This window comes from Hyla sarda, chromosome 4, assembly GCF_029499605.1.
Source record: "Hyla sarda isolate aHylSar1 chromosome 4, aHylSar1.hap1, whole genome shotgun sequence".
Taxonomy (NCBI): domain Eukaryota; kingdom Metazoa; phylum Chordata; class Amphibia; order Anura; family Hylidae; genus Hyla; species Hyla sarda.
The window spans coordinates 392327376-392343998 of record NC_079192.1 but is presented as its reverse complement, the minus strand read 5'-3'; the positions used below and the strand labels follow the sequence as shown (position 1 = coordinate 392343998).

Sequence of the window (16623 nt, the reverse complement as noted above, 5' to 3'; positions counted from 1 at the left end):
TCTACACTTGGCATAGAGTAATAGAATAAAATAGCAGAGTAGGAGCTGTACCATACAATTATATTAGGAAGTTGCTCTTCTAGATGTTTAGGGTAAATATGTCCCTTTTTTTGGATACAGTGACAAACAGTCTGTATTGATAGCAATTGTTACCGGTCTGTAGATTGTAGCTCAGGCGGTGAATATTGCTCCCGCAATAGCTGAGTGTCCGTAGTATGTACAGTCCACTGTGTGGTGCCTCCAATTATGAGCCTGGTCCTGGTCCATTATGACTACTGAGGAAAGGGTTATATCATACAGCCCTGAAACGCGCCTAGTCTTTATCTACTGGCATAGCAGTACCAAAACTGTGCCGAAATTCTATGGCCAGTTACACTCTATGAACTGTACCATCATTTGTGCTCTCGCTTTGCTATCCATCCGGTCTAGCAGTTCAGATCCATCCCGGCGCAATCATCCCGGTGCAACTATCCTGCTGTAACCATCCCGGCTCTGACGTCAGACGCCGGCACCACGAGGTGAACTTCCAGCCTTCCAGTATATGGTCCTGTTTTCCAACCAATGAAGCGGTGAGGAATATCAACTCTAGCGCACGCCAGCGCCAGCAGTCCCCGGACATCATCACAATCTTTGGCGCCTGCCAGCGCCTTATCCGACAGCGACTGCTACCACGCTCAGACCCTACTGGACCAGGCTCATAATTGGAGGCACCACACAGTGGACTGTACACATTACGGACACTCAGCTATTGCGGGAGCAATATTCACCGCCTGAGCTACAATCTACAGACCGGTAACAATTGCTATCAATACAGACTGTTTGTCACTGTATCCAAAAAAAGGGACATATTTACCCTAAACATCTAGAAGAGCAACTTCCTAATATAATTGTATGGTACAGCTCCTACTCTGCTATTTTATTCTATTACTCTATGCCAAGTGTAGAATTTTAATATTATTGCCTAATACATTGTTAGGTTGCCTTTTATTATGTATGTTCTTCTCACAAGGGCCCTGTGAGAAGTGATGAAATCTTATTTTTATAAATAAATGATAATTATTATTGAAGCACGATCCTCGTATATCTATTTATACTCACCTAGAAGGTCCGGGCTACATTGCATTTTTCTAATTTACAAATATGTTTAACTTTCTGCCACCAGTTAAAAGAAAAAAGGTTTTCACTGGAGTACCCCTTTAAGCAACAACACCGAATGGAGCCACTGAGAAAATTCAGCAAGGAAATTCCGCTTTGAACTTCCTTCATATGAATGGACTCTTATGGTATTTTTCGCCATATAAGACGCTCCGGCATATAAGACGCACCCAATTTCAAGGGAGTGAAATCTAGAAAAAAAAGATTCTGAACCAAATACAATGTAAAGTATAGAACAGTGATCTTCAACCTGCGGTCCTCCAGATGTTGCAAAACTACAATTCCCAGCATGCCTGGACAGCCGTTGGCTGTCCGGGCATGCCGGGAGTTGTAGTTTTGCAACATCTGGAGGTCCGCAGGTTGAAGACCACTGGTATAGGAGGTAATACTCACGTGTCCCCGCCGCTCTGGACCCGTCACCGCTCGTCACTGCTGCCCTTTATGTCGCCCTCCATCGCTGTCGCTGTCGCCCTCCATCGCTGTCGCCACATCCCCGCTACGCATGCAGCTAAGCACGCTGCTCCTATTGCGCGACGACGTGATGACGACGAAGGAGAGCGCCGGCCATGCAGGGGATCCGGGAACAGAGCAGTCATTCGCCGATTGGACACTGAGGAGGCAGGTTAGGTCCCTCCCAGTGTCCTGTAAGCTGTTCGGGACACCGCGATTTCCCCACGGTGGTCCCGAACAGCCCGACTGAGCCGGGTTAATTTCACTTTGCTTCAGACACGGCGGTCAGCTTTGATCGCTGCGTCTGAAGGGTTAATACAGGGCATCACCGCGATCAGTGATGTCCTGTATTAGCCGCGGGTCCCGGTCGTTGATGGCCACAGGGACCGCCACCATATGACAGGGTTTTAATGTGTATTTAATGTGTATTTGCCGTATAAGACGCACCAACTCCCCCCCCCCCCCGTCTTATACCGCGAATAATAAATGTAATATTAAGAAATGTCAAGAGTGCCCCTCTTGACTCTGACCCTAGGCTCTGGTTGACCACTGATGTCCACTGAAAGTCAATGGGTGTCTACTTATTTAAAAGGAACTCAGGTAGTACTTTAGTTCTGCAGTATAGAACCCTTAACAAAATCATCTGGGGCCACAGAAGCAGGTAACCAATGATCTGTCCAGCTGTTTTTGAGTTATTCTGATGGGGATAACCCCTTTGAGTGGTCTTACAGCTTTCCATAGACCCTAAATAACACATAAACATGCAGTATTAGGCAAAGTTGCGAATACCCCAAGTTTACGATGATCGGTGCAATAGAACCCAGTAGTGAGGAGTGTAAGTGCCCAATTTTTACCTGTATCAGTACATAAGACTCCACAAAATATTAGTGCTGCAATACCAGGAAGATTTGGTGTCCAATCCCCAACTACATGCGAAGATCTGAAATTCTTTAAGGAGTTCTACAGCCCCCCACAGTCTATTGCCCACCTTCCCCTTTGTCCCCCAACACCCTCAGTATTTAGTTGTAGTACATTGGGCAATATACAGTATATGGTAGAAGCTTATATGATTCTAAGTTCTTAACCTTATAAACTACAAAACAGTAAACAAAAAAACCTCTTCTTCTCAACGGGGTCATCATCTTCAATACACTACATAATGGTTTAGTACTTTTCTCTACTATGAACATAAAGGGAAAACTTCTTATTTTGAGTGGCCTTTTTTGGATCACTATGATTTGAACCTGTCGTGTCCGCAGAGAACAAAATCTGCCGGAAATTCTGTTTACAGACAATAAGTCCCAGAAGTTTTGATGCTTGCAGAGTGATACACAATTCCGGAATAATAACTGTAATTTTAGCGCATTTTTGTATTCAGCGCCTTTCCTTACATTTACTTTAAGCTCGGTTATTACAGGCCTAGCAATTTAATACCGGAGGGTGGAATTAAAAACGCTACAATTAAGTACAGAAAAAGCTCTATTAAATGCAGCTCTCCGAGGCCTAAAAATATAGAGAAAAATTGTTCAGGATCCCACAGCAACCAATGGCATTGTGTGCCGGACAGTATTTGCTTTAAATTGCATTAAATGGGTCTCTTGTATTTGATCGGTGCCGAGAGGTGAGGCTCAGTTTTTGCTAATAAAGTTTGTCCCGCACTATTAGCATAAAGCTGGTGTCACCTATAACGTTTTGGAAAAAATCCTGCAGTTTTTTGCCAGTTCAATTAGATTTTTGAGTTAAAAAAAAGGAATTGTTTAGGCTCCAGACCCGTTGAAGGATGGACAACAACTGTACCTAACGGACCCCAACAACAACTGTACCTGACGGACCCCAACAACAACTGTACCTGACATACCCCAACAACAACTGTACCTAACGGACCCCAACAACAACTGTACCTGACGGACCCCAACAACAACTGTACCTGACATACCCCAACAACAACTGTACCTAACGGACCCCAACAACAACTGTACCTGACGTACCCCAACAACAACTGTACCTGACATACCCCAACAACAACTGTACCTGACATACCCCAACAACAACTGTACCTAACGGACCCCAACAACAACTGTACCTGACGGACCCCAACAACAACTGTACCTAACGGACTCCAACAACAACTGTACCTGACGGACCCCAACAACAACTGTACCTGACGGACCCCAACAACAACTGTACCTAACGGACTCCAACAACAACTGTACCTGACGTACCCCAACAACAACTGTACCTGACGGACCCCAACAACAACTGTACCTGACGTACCCCAACAACAACTGTACCTGACGGACCCCAATGACTTAAAATTGAGTTTGTCAGCTTTCGTATTTTTACGTTAGCTTTTGCCTTGTTTTGACGGGATGCGTAGTACAGCATGCCACGCTTTTCCTTCCATCAATTTATTCTGTTACATTGTAAACTGTGACGGCACTGCCAGACCCCTTGAAGGACGGACAACAACTGCACCTGATGGACCACAATGACTTACAATGGCAATCTTTAGCTTTTGTCTTGTTTTGACTTACAATGGGGTTTGATAGCTTTAGTCTTGTTGTGACAGGATGAGTAGCGCAGCATGCCGCCATTTTTCTTACTTCAATGGCTTCTGTCACATCGGAAACCATGATGGCAATGCCAGACCAGTTAATGGACAGACAACAACTGTGTCTGCTGGACCCCAATGACTTACAATGGGGTTTGTCAGCTTCTGTCTTGTTTTAACGGGAAAAGTAGTTAAAAGTAGTGGTAAGAACATGCGATACACCCTTCATGGCCACATGACCCCATTGCACCACAGTTACAGATAAAGCATAGCAAGTAAGAGTAAACTTCATGTTATTACTGCCATACAAGTCAATTTGAGAACCACATTGACTTGCACGTCAGTGTGGATTTGGGCATGTTATGGCCACACCTCAGCCAGAGTGTGCAATGTGGCAACATCATCACCTCACCGTGGCTGCATTGTGGCCAATACACATAAACACATCCTAATACTCCAGCCTAAGAGATTTACTATTTTTTATTTGTTTTTACTGTAGCTGACAAGCCAAGTATGATAGCATCTCCGTGCTGTCGTATCTGAATATAGCAAATGATTTCTCCGTTCCAGGCACGCTAGCGGCAATCTGCCCATGTCCTCGCGAATCATTTGATTAATCATACATCAATTAATAAGGGAAACAGCCTCCAAAGTTCTGTCTGAGTACGAGCAATGTCTGTAGGGTATGAGGCCTAAAAAGCATGAAAGGAAATTGGATGTTTTATTACAATTCAACATTTAATTTGTAGATTAAGAAAGTTGTCCAGAAACAGCACCACTCTTGGCCATGGGTTTTGGTCTGGTATTGCATCTCAGCCTCATTCCCTCATTACATATGAGCTACAATCCCATGTACATCAGTGGTGCTATTTTAAAAGGAATAACTATACTTTTTCTATCCTGACCATTGCTTATACATATCTAGGTATAAAATAATGGAATATGAAATAGGATTATTTTTTGCCAGGAACCAATCCATACTGATTCCTGCTACTACTTTTAGACCCAGTTCCAAAACTAGCCATTGATGTGACTGGAAGGGATGACATGAACCCAGTGATGTACCAGTTCTCCCACATGTATTAATTACAAAGGGTCTCAATTACTCCCCCAATGGAAGTTGAGGATGCAGTCTAGTTGCATACTGATGGCTACTGGTGAATGATGGTTATTAGACAGCATGGTTATCGAAGTTCTGATTGAAGTGATGTGGACCCGGTAACCAGTGCGGTATGTTGGTTTACTGCTGCCCTAGGCCTTGGTCTGCTGACAGCTACTCCTCTCCCAATTCAGTGGGGGGTAAACCAAAAGGCGCAAAAAAGGCACAAAAAAAAAAGGACACTTGCGCCAAAATAGCGCCAAATATAGATGGAAAAAAAAGGGTAAACATAATGATAAATGCTGGCCAATAGGCCTAACTTCCCACCATCACCACCAAACCTTGTAGGAAATGTGACATGAACCTTCCATGCAAAGCCAACTCTTCACCAAAAATAGCAGGAGCTATGAAATCAATCGGACCCTTCTGTTTATGTCTTACAAATAATCAATCAGATGTTACAATGGATTTAAAAAAATTGTATACTGTCATAAACAATATACGTTAATACTGAATCCATCCAGAACAGCAAATTTGGTTAAGTTACAAATTTATGGTATTTCCCCCTTTGCCAAATGGAAATTTTCCTCCAGGAGTATGTTCAGATAAGCATCCACACCTTAAAGGAATACTCCCGTGGAAAACTTTTTTTTTTTTTTTTAATCAACTGGTGCCAGAAAGTTAAACAGGTTTGTAAATTACTTCAATAAAAAAATCTTAATCCTTCCAATACATTGGCTGTATACTATAGAGGAAATGCTTTTCTTTTTGGATTTCTCTGATGTCACGACCACAGTGCTCTCTGCTGACTACTGCTGTCCATTTTAGGAACTGTCCAGAGCAGCATATGTTTGCTATGGGGATTTTCTCCTGCTCTGGACAGTTCCAAAAATAGACAGCAGAGGTCAGCAGAGAGCACTGTGGTCATGACATCAGAGAAATCCAAAAAGAAAAGCATTTATTCTGTAGTATGTAGCCCCTAAAAAGTACTGGAAGGATTAAGATTTTTTAATAGAAGTAATTTACTTTCTGTTTAACTTTCTGGCACCAGTTGATTTAAAAAAAAAAAAAAAAGTTGTCACGGGAGTACCCCTTTAAAGGAAATTAAGTTAAGAAAGACAAAGTCAATATGCAGTATGAACAATATATAGTATGGGCCATCTCACCCCACATCTCGGGATATCTTGTGCCAAGACAAAATGTAAGGATGGTGTACTGCTCAACTTGTTCTTGTATATACTGTACCACCAGATCCAATAAAGTGGTCTATGGAACCCTGTGGCAGATAAACTGGCAATGTAGTGGATTGATTCTTGTTACTTTTAGTGGTTCCTTGGGGCAAGCAAGACATACAGACATATTGTATTAGAAAAAACGTTGTAGTAAAGAAAAAAGTAATTTCTTCCAATGGCCGTGACATACGTCGAACAGCTTAAGTCATTATATAAAAAATAAAATGAAAAAAAGAATAATTTATGTGCATAGGACACTGTCATGTTTACAATGTGGAATAAAAAACAGAGCAAAATGTGCTCCGTAGTGTGATATCGCAAGGTATACAGGTAACGCAGGGTGTGAATTTGCGCTTACCAAGGGAGGTTGTACTGCGTCCAAGTACAACCTGGATCAGAATGCGTATAATATGAAGTTCCAGCAGCCGCTCAACCTTTCACAGATAAAGATCCAACACAAAAATTCCTTCAATATAGGCAGAGTCAGAGAGGTGCTTGAAACCAAGAAGTCAAAACTTCTACTTTATTCCCACAATGCAACGCGTTTCACGGAGGATGCCTGATGATGCCTGAAGAAGCGTATCCTCCGCGAAACGCGTTGCATTGTGGGAATAAAGTAGAAGTTTTGCCTTTACCTTGGTTTCAAGCACCTCGCTGACTCTGCCTATATTGGAGGAATTTTTGTGTTGGATCCATGTTTACAATGTAGGTCACCTCTGACCTGTTAGGCTTACAATCTAATCCTTTAATATGTGAGGTCCACAAGGATAGTAAGAGCTCCTTGGTGATGTTAAAGGAATGTGAGATGAATAGAAAACTCGGCGTGGATAGTAGTAAAGATTATTATGTAGCGCATTGTATTACAAAATGCTCTGTGTAAAGACATCAGGTTATTAAAGGGAAAGCTTAAACCACCCAAAAAAAAAAAAAAAGAAATATGCTAGCTTTGTACTATTGCATTACGAAGACCACCCAAAGGACATGTAAAAGCTAAGTATTGTGGGTGCCCATCTTAAAGGGCTACTCCGGTGCTCCAGTGTTCTGAATACTTCGTTAAGAATGCTTGGAGCCAGAGGCAGTGATCATGACATCGCGGCCATGCCCCTCGTGATGTCACGCCACGCCCCCTTCATTCATGTCTATGGGAGGGGCGTGTCAACCGACACGCCCCTCCCATAGACATGAATGAAGGGGGCATGGCATGACGTTACAATGGGATGTGGCCGTGATGTCACGACCACTGCCGCAGGAACCCAGAATTTGTTTAAAACGCAGAGTGCTGTGGGAGATCGCGGGGGGCCCCAGCAAAGGCCCGGTCAGATCTCTACGAAAACAAAGGAATTAAACATGAGCAACCCTTCCTTTTCCAATATCATCCCTAGGGGGAGAGTCAAGATGCCCCCATATAGTTAGCCAGTCATGCCGAAGTTGGTGGGTTTGGCCGACTTTTGACTAATGTGTATGAGGACCTTTAGTTGCAACTAGTAATAGAGGAGGGCAACTAGGGCATTTTAAACCCACTAAACAGCCCTCATCAATGCCAACAGGAAGTCTTTTAGCATGAGTCCTATGTGCTCATCAGAAGATATAATGGATCCTAAAACATCAATATGAAACCAAATGACTTAAATTTTATCTTTGAGGTTTCTTTTTCCCCCAGGCAGAAAAAGCTTCTCTTCTTTTGACAATCCATGTTTCTTAGAAAGCTTACCTAACCATTAACAGATTACAGGGTATCTTCATGTTGGGACCTTCAGTGATTAACTGAGAGGGAACCTAGTAAAAACTGTACAATTCCCCAACAGTGCCCCCCCCAGGATAAATAAAGAATTACACATTGCCTACTGAAATCAATAAGCTGTTTACATGGACCTGATGGGTCCTCCAGAGAAAGAGACACTCTTTGTAGCCGTTCACTGCTGTGGATAATGAGAGGAAGTCCCGAAGACCCCATTTCCCAACTCAGAATTAATAGGGTAATAGGATTTCTAAACCAACAAGCCATGAAGATTAGTGTAGGATAACTAATGATATGTTTGCAAAATGACACCTTTTATTACTGTATGCAGATTATGTCAATATAAGATGTATATGTATGTAAATCTACAATTTTGAATGATCAAATGGACAAAATTATGGTTTTGAGATAAAAAAAATTTTAAGTGTTAATGTAACTTTTTGATCACATTTACCTCCGCGAGTAATTGTTAAGTTTCATAAACTCAAAGCGTCTCCTTTCTCTTTGATGTTTTGGCTAATGATGACAACATAATGGAGTAATAATCTCTAATGATCTATCCTCCAAATAAAAAGCTATTCAAACACCACAAGACTGGAGTTCACCAGCAGAGACGTTTGGCAGTCAGACCGTGTTTGTGATATGAAAGGAAAGGATTGTATCATTGCAAAGGGGCAAAGTTTATATTTTGTTCCTATTTTTTTTCTAATCGTAGGATCAAATGGCAATAACGGATAGGAACAATGCGACTATTACGCAATCCTCTGTGGCATGAAGAGAGTCTAAGCCCGATAGCTTTATACTACAGTATATAGAAAGCTTGTGGTATGTATTTAAAGGGGTATTCCACTGCCCCAGCGGGTGCGGGCTGCAGGGGTCGTGATGCCACGCCCCATCAATGCAAGTATATGTAAGGGGGCGTGGCAGCCGTCATGCCTCCTCCCATAGACTTGCATTGAGGGGGCGTGACCGTGACATCACAACACCCGCAGCCCGCACCCAGCGTTCAGAACAAAATGTTTCGAATGCTGGGGCAGTGAAGTACCCCTTTAAATAAATTATATAGAAAACCAACTTTGCCGAGCTGAGAAAACTTACAACACCATAACAATATCTGCCAAGTGCTGGAAAAACATGCGGCATAAAAATTCTTTACTACTTTTCTATAAATAAAAATGGTTGTCCTGCAACATGATAGTCTTTTTTGAGGTTGAAAAAAATGGGATACAGTCTGCAGGCTCTCCTATCTCTGCTATCGGGGCACTATCGGAACAGCAGCAGAGGGAAATCAAGCAGGTATGTACAACCCTGGCCCCTTTGAAAAAAATATATATTATAGGATAACCCTTTTAAATGGAAGTGCAGCCCCCCCCCCCTCCAGTGTACTATGAAATAAGTAAAGTAAATGTCCACCATTTAAAGGGATACTTCACTGGCATGCATTCAGAACATTTAGTTCCAAACGCTGTGTGGTTGGGTACCCCTTTAACATGGATACAGAGATCCTCTATACAAAGTGTTAAAGTGAATATGTCCCCTGAAATCACTTCCAAATCGCTGACAGTGTTATAAAGGTTTCAAGCAAATGAAACATTACCAGTCCACTGCTTTAAAGGGGTTATCCACCAAAAGTTGATTTTAGTATGTACCTGCCAGAACTGAGTATTTCCTGTTGGATTTCGTTCTCTAAACTACACATCCCATAGTTCCATGCTTGTAAGTATGAGGTCACTTTCCTCCATCCCACACATCAGCCACCCCTCTAATCAGGGGGCCTTCAGCAGTTAGGAGCTTGAAGCAAGACAGGCTCCCTTTGATCCCCTGACTAGTGATGTCAGGTCTCGACGCACTGCAATCTGGGAAATCCCGAGACATGAGTATTTTGTATACTGTTAAGAATAAATATTGGGGGCTATAATCACAGAAGAATTGTGAGAAAACCATTACACACAGGTACAGACACTATATTATGAACTACACTAACCTTACAGCCCCTGTAGCATAGTCAGAAAAAATAAAAAATATTTCTGGAATACCACTTCAATCTAAACCCCCCCCCCCCAAAAAAAAACACTAAGCCAATGGAAGTGTCAAAGAGGCATGGCCCAGGATTTGGAGTGCCCTCAGACTGCCACGCCTCTCTGCTCTTTTCCTGCGTGATAGAAAGCTTGGTTTACAGCGAGCTCTCTGCCTCTGTTGTTTCCAGCGCACAGCAACAAGTTTGCCAGGTTCGAAAGCAAATCTGTCACCCTCAATGTCTGTGGTGAACCACCAGCACTGTTGCATAGATTACAACAAAAACCATGCCTATAATATTTTTATTTATCCTGTCAGTGTGTTTATTTCCACAAAAATAACCGTTTTATGGATTGTTCAAGTGTCAAGGAGGCGTGGTCTAGTGTCTGCTGTGCTCTAGGCCTGTAACTAGCCTCTTGTTGACAGTCAGGGCCCAGTTTACACTTGTAAACCCTGCTAAAATCCCATGTATACACCGTTGTATCCATATGTGCCGAGAGATATGTGTTTCTTTCTCTCTGGTGGCATGGGCGCATGAAGAGTGACAAGTAAGGCCAAGTCTGAATGAAGACTCACCACATCTGCGCCACAATTGAATACTACGGACATGTGTGGGATATAAGCAGGGCTTGGTGGTGTAAACCAGATTCTTCCTGTTTTATCAATATGCAGATTTGGAGCACAGATAAGTTGCGGACCTAGGACTCAGTAGACCCTAGGCGACGTCTTCTTCGCCTGTAGAGCCCATAAAACAGCGTTCTTCGTGACAATAAACACAAACAAGCTATATGAAAGTATCTATAGCAGTAGAATGTCCAGCTCATCAATCTGCCTTGTGTGCACGGAGGCGTGGGGACTACACGCATGAAGCGACTGGAACAAGGAATATCCAGCACCACGGTATCGGTTAAGAATGTAGCTGTTTATTGCAGAATCTTCGACAGGAAAATAAAACACAGAAAGCACGAACCAAGGAGTGACGCGTTTCAGCGGACATAGCTGCCTTAGTAATACTGCCAGTACGACTAAGGCAGCTACGTCCGCCGAAACGCGTCACTCCTTGGTCCGTGCTTTCTGTGTTTTATGTTCCTGTTTAAGATTCTGCAATAAACAGCTACATTCTTATCCGATACCGTGGTGTTGGATATTCCTTGTTCCTATATAAAAGTATGGTAGGTATGATTTTATTGAAAACAATGCAACAGTGCCGGGGGTTCACCACCGCAGTTAAGGGTGACAAGAATCACAAAAAGGGATACAATATATATAATTAATATCTTCACAGCAAAACCGTCAAATTGCTTTCTGTATTGACTCAAAATCTCCCCTCTCCGATCCTGGATTGCATGACCCGGTTCAGCCTGTGCTCCCACATCCACCAAGACTAAGCAGAGCTGTAGTGTTGCGCAGATGTTTCAAAGTCCACAAAGTTTTACTAATCCAAGGTCATATTTGTCGAAAGTGTCCTGTCCCAATTTTTTGGAACAACATATGCCCAATCACACCTGATGGACCTTATAGTCCTAATGGGTTGGCCTGTACCATGGACCATAAGCTGCTAGAGATTGAAATCTGCCATTACATACATCCAGCTACATCCAAATCATTTTTCGACTAGATCATATTTCACTCTTACCTACAAGGCTATAAAAAATCACTTTAATGTTTCTACGGAAGAATACAGTGGAAAAAACATTAGGTTTACAGCTTTACATCAGGGTCTGGCAGAAGGGGGTTGTAGATACTGCCAAGCAATGCATTAGTAGATTACAATGAATTTTATCTACAAAGTATTGTATATTGTTTACCTTGAGAATACCGGATGCTATGGACCTCAGCTACAAGGTGTCCATTTCAAGGGCCCCGTGCCTGCTGAGAGAAAATATTATAATTTATTCCAGAACAGAACAAAAGGCCATCAGTATATATGGATTGGTTAGAGGAATTATTGATTTTATTTTTGGTTTACACTGATGGACACATGAAATGAAAGAGAACATTGTGACAGCAGACCCATTAAGAACACAGGGACAGAGTACCAAAAGAGTACTGTTAGGTATTGAGGGTTTTTCAATATAAAAGTATCTATTAAAGGGGTACTCCACTGGAAAAAAAAAATTTTTAAATCAACTGGTGCCAGAAAGTTAAACAGATTTGTAAATTACTTCTAGTTAAAAATCTTAATCCTTCCAGTGTTTATCAGCTGCTGTATGCTCCAGAGAAAGTTATTTTCTTTTATGAATTTCCCTTCTGCATGACCACAGTGCTCTCTGCTGACACCTCTGTCCATTTTAGGAACTGTCCAGAATAGGAGCAAATAGGTGTCATCAGAGAGCACTTGTGGTCAGACAGAAAGAAAATTCAAAAAGAGAAGAACTTCCTCTGTGGTATACGAAGTAGACAGGAAAAAACATGGGATTTTGGGTGGAGCGCTTCTGCTTGTAAAGAACAGGACTCAACAGCCGCAGTTGCACAGGACAAAAGGATTTATTGAATAGAAATTGATAGGATAACGCGTTTCGGTGCTAACAAGTGCCTTCCTCAGGTCCACAGAGATCAAATGAGTGCGTCCTGTAGGTGTTTGCTGTGCATTGGCGGCGCAATACAGTTCCCATATACGTTTTCAATGTGAAAACCGTATGGAACTGTATTGAAAACCATATGCATTGACTCTCCATAGAAAACCGTATGCCAAAAGATGCATCAGGTTGTGTCCGTTTTGCATCCCGTACGGTTTTGTCCGGTTTTTTTTTCCCATACTCGAGTCAATGGGAACTGTACAGGACCGTATGTGCATATGGTTCCATCCAGTTTTCACCATACGGTTTTTTACTTTGCACAGTTTTTTTTCTTAGAATTTCAATCAAACATGTGAAACTTTATTCAAAATGGAATGAAAAGTTAAAAACTTATACGTTTTTTTCTTACAAAACGGATGACACCGGACATCATTTTCAATCCGCATACGGTTTTTAACTGTATACGAGTTTAAATTTGTACACAATTTTTGATATAGTTTAGTCCGGTTTTGAGGAATCCTTTTTTCATCAAAAACCTGATACGGGAACTGTATTGCAAAAACGTGGTGTGAATGCAGCCTAAGATGGTCTGCGGAGTACACGCTCTTCCTGAGGAGCTCCAGCTGAAGGTATAGAGTTTACTGTAGTGCCACCTATAGGCAATGTCCAACCCAAAAAAGAGTCCTGAAACACCACTAAGGATATTTAGTAAAGGAACACCGAGAAAGGAGACCAAAGTTGAGATTTTTGGTTCCAAATGCCAGATCTTCAAGACATAAATATGTGATGGAATAGGAGGGATTTAATGGTGAAAGTGTAGATAATAAAATAAGAATTAAAGGTAAGATGAACTAACATGGTAAATATAGCATTCTATAACATCAATTCATTAATCAATCAATAAATTCAATATAGGGGTACTCCGCTCCTAGACATATTATCCCCTATCCAAAGGATAAGGAATAAGATGTCTGATTGCGGGGATCCCGCCGAGATCCCTGTGCAGCACCCAGCGTTCATTTAGAAAGCTGAGTGTGGGCAGCGGGGGTCGTTACGTGATGGCAACGCCCCTCGTAATGTCACACCACGCCCCCTCAATGCAAGTCTATAAGAGGTGGCGTGACATCACGAGGGGTGTGGTGGCGACGTCACAACCCCTGCTGCCTGCTCCAAGCATTCGGAACATAATGTTCCAAACGCTGGGGCAGCAGAGTACCCCTTTAACTTCACTGTTCCACCAAAGTTCCTTGGGTCCAGTATCCTGGGGACCCACCTTTCATCTGTACAGAACATGTACACACTGTTTTACTCTCTCAAAGTCTTTGTCTTTGTACACACTGGCCATATCACAAATTTCTTCAACCACCAATAGTGGCAAACTATTAAAGATTTTTATTTTGGATCTTTTATTGATAGAAACGTACAATTTTTACACGTCTGACGAAAAACCATACCAGACCATACTTGCCAATTCTCGATTTTAGAAGAACAATTCTGTGATCAAGTCTGATTAAGGAATGGAAGTCATCCAATCCTTACCCAAAAGTGGGCATTTTGGGGGGCATTCCCAGCCATTTTGGGATGCTCCCAGGGGTAGGGCTTAAAGGGGTACTCCGCCACTAGACATCTTATCCCCTATCCAAAGGATAGGGGATAAGATGTCAGATCCCCAGGGTCCCGCTGACATCTTATCCCCTATCCAAACAGGCTGTGAACAAAGCAGGCTGGCAGCTCTGAGTGTTCTCCTTTGTGAACAAAGCAGACTGGCAGCTCGTAGTGTTTAGGACTCCAGCATGAGTCTGAAATGCTTGCTGCCAGGACTGGTAGGGAGACCCCTAGTGGTCATTTCTTCAAAGTGGAAAATTAAATAGAAAGAAGCATATTTTTTAATAACATGCAATTGTAAAGTTATTCTGCATACATTAATCTATAATATATCAAAAGTTTTTTTTGATGAGAGGTACCCTTTAAAAATGAGAACGTATAGTAAATTAATATTCCTATATTTGGTGTTTTACTGCTTTAGCTGTTCAGCTGTTCAGTCGTCTCAGTTCCTCCTCTCTACCTAGTCAGACTAAACACTCCACACTGAGATCCAAGTAATCTCCTCTCCTGCATACAACTGTGCCGTTCTTAAAGCGACATCAAATACGCCTTCTGTTACTTAAAGAAACACTTACGCCCCATGTAGTGCCATGATTGCGAATGTGATCACATGGTAAATACCCACACTCTATACATTCAATTTCACATCTGTCACCACATGGGAACTGAAGTCAACTAAAGACTGCAAAACACTATCGGATAGGGTTGGGAAGGTGGTAGATGTTTTTGTCATCTTTTATATCACTGAAGTTGGCTACAGTAACAAAGAGCATGCACTGATGAAAAGATTATTCCCCTATCAATTGAATATCTCTTATATACTTTGTGTCTTAGTTCTTCACCATTTCTAAGATCCGAGCTTCCTGTCAGCAAGAACACTCGTTACATTTAAAGGCTAAAAACCCATCCAGATCACGAGCTTGCCGACTGAGTATCTGATCAGAAACTTGTATATTTGTGGCTTTATATTAAACTGTATGTATTAGTTGTGGGTGCTCTATGTACTGCGCATGTATGTGTGGGTGCAGTATATGCATTTGTATTGTTAAGGGCTATATACTGAGTGTCATATGTGTATCATAAACTTGCTGAAGTCTTGTTGTTTGCAAAGTACATGCCGGGCATTAGAGCAGTGTTCATCAAGCACAGTCCTCAAGTTCCCCCGACAGGTCATGTTTTCTGGATATAATTATGGTCATTGCATCAGGCATCACCACAGTTATATCACCTGTGAAAGACTAAGGAAATCCTAAAAACATGACCTGTTGGGGGTACTTAGAGGACTGCGCTTGAGAAACACTGCATTAGAGAAAGTATGTGTGGGTTTCTAAAAATCCACTAGCAGATTATGTTGCTACCCATTGATTTTAATGGGTAGAAACCTAATCTGCTTGTGGATTTTCCACTGCGGAATTGTTTTTTACATGTGAACCTACCCTAAGAGTGTTACCTTCTGACGTCTACATTGGAGTCACTAGTCAGCCCAAAAACAAATCAGCAGGATGTTTTATGCAGATAAAACCTTAAAGATATAGTATCAGATGTCTAAAAACCTTCTGTAATCAAAAAATCAGTGGCCTTCACCTTGAGGCTCCTAGGGCACCTTTTTATTAAAATGTGTCCCCCCCCCATCCATCACACTGAGGTAATTTATTTGCCAATTTCTTATGGTATCTTGTGCATTTCTTTAACACATACTATGGTTAATAATAATAACAACTGCAGCAGATTATATAAAATGTAGACTTATTTAGATACTATCTAGTAAAGTAAACAGACCATGACAATAATAGCTCAGGTGTCTCTTATTGGTATAACCAGAATTAATATACCAGAAATAAGATTAAACGGACATGTGGTGACCTAACACCAGCACAGAATGGATTAATCTTGGTAATATCAATGAGTTCCGCGGTTCATCCCAATGACTTCCAAGGATAGACTCTTTCAGCATTACAAGCTTATCTGGAGCTTATAAGGTTAATACATATTCTTCCCTCATTTACCCCTCGGAGAACCATTTATCTAGGGCCAAGTTACTGAAAAATAGTCATCATTCCAGCCCATGAGAGGAGGTCAAGGGGAGCTGAGGGCAATGGCTGGTCCCCAGAGTGAAGAGTGATAAATAGGACCTTATCACAGGATGAAGGATGTTAGGAAGGTGAACTGCACAGATTAGAGGGCACAGCTGCACACAAAGCACATCCACCACAGCCCGGGAACCAACTCTGTCTTAATCAACATTAGCATTAATAAGG

The 16623-nt window shown here is 42.0% G+C and overlaps 1 protein-coding gene across 4 annotated transcripts in view; it reads right to left on the bottom strand.

The window, feature by feature from the left end:
• SGCD (sarcoglycan delta) overlaps positions 1-16623 on the bottom strand; it is a 607498-nt gene that overhangs the window by 471245 nt on the left and 119630 nt on the right. For 3 of the 4 annotated variants that reach the window (XM_056517168.1, XM_056517167.1, XM_056517175.1), the window contains exon 2: positions 12050-12110. The gene's annotated coding sequence lies outside the window, so the exon portion shown is untranslated. Of the gene's footprint in view, positions 1-12049; positions 12114-16623 lie in introns of all 4 variants that reach the window. The other variant, XM_056517166.1, reaches the window with a different exon arrangement.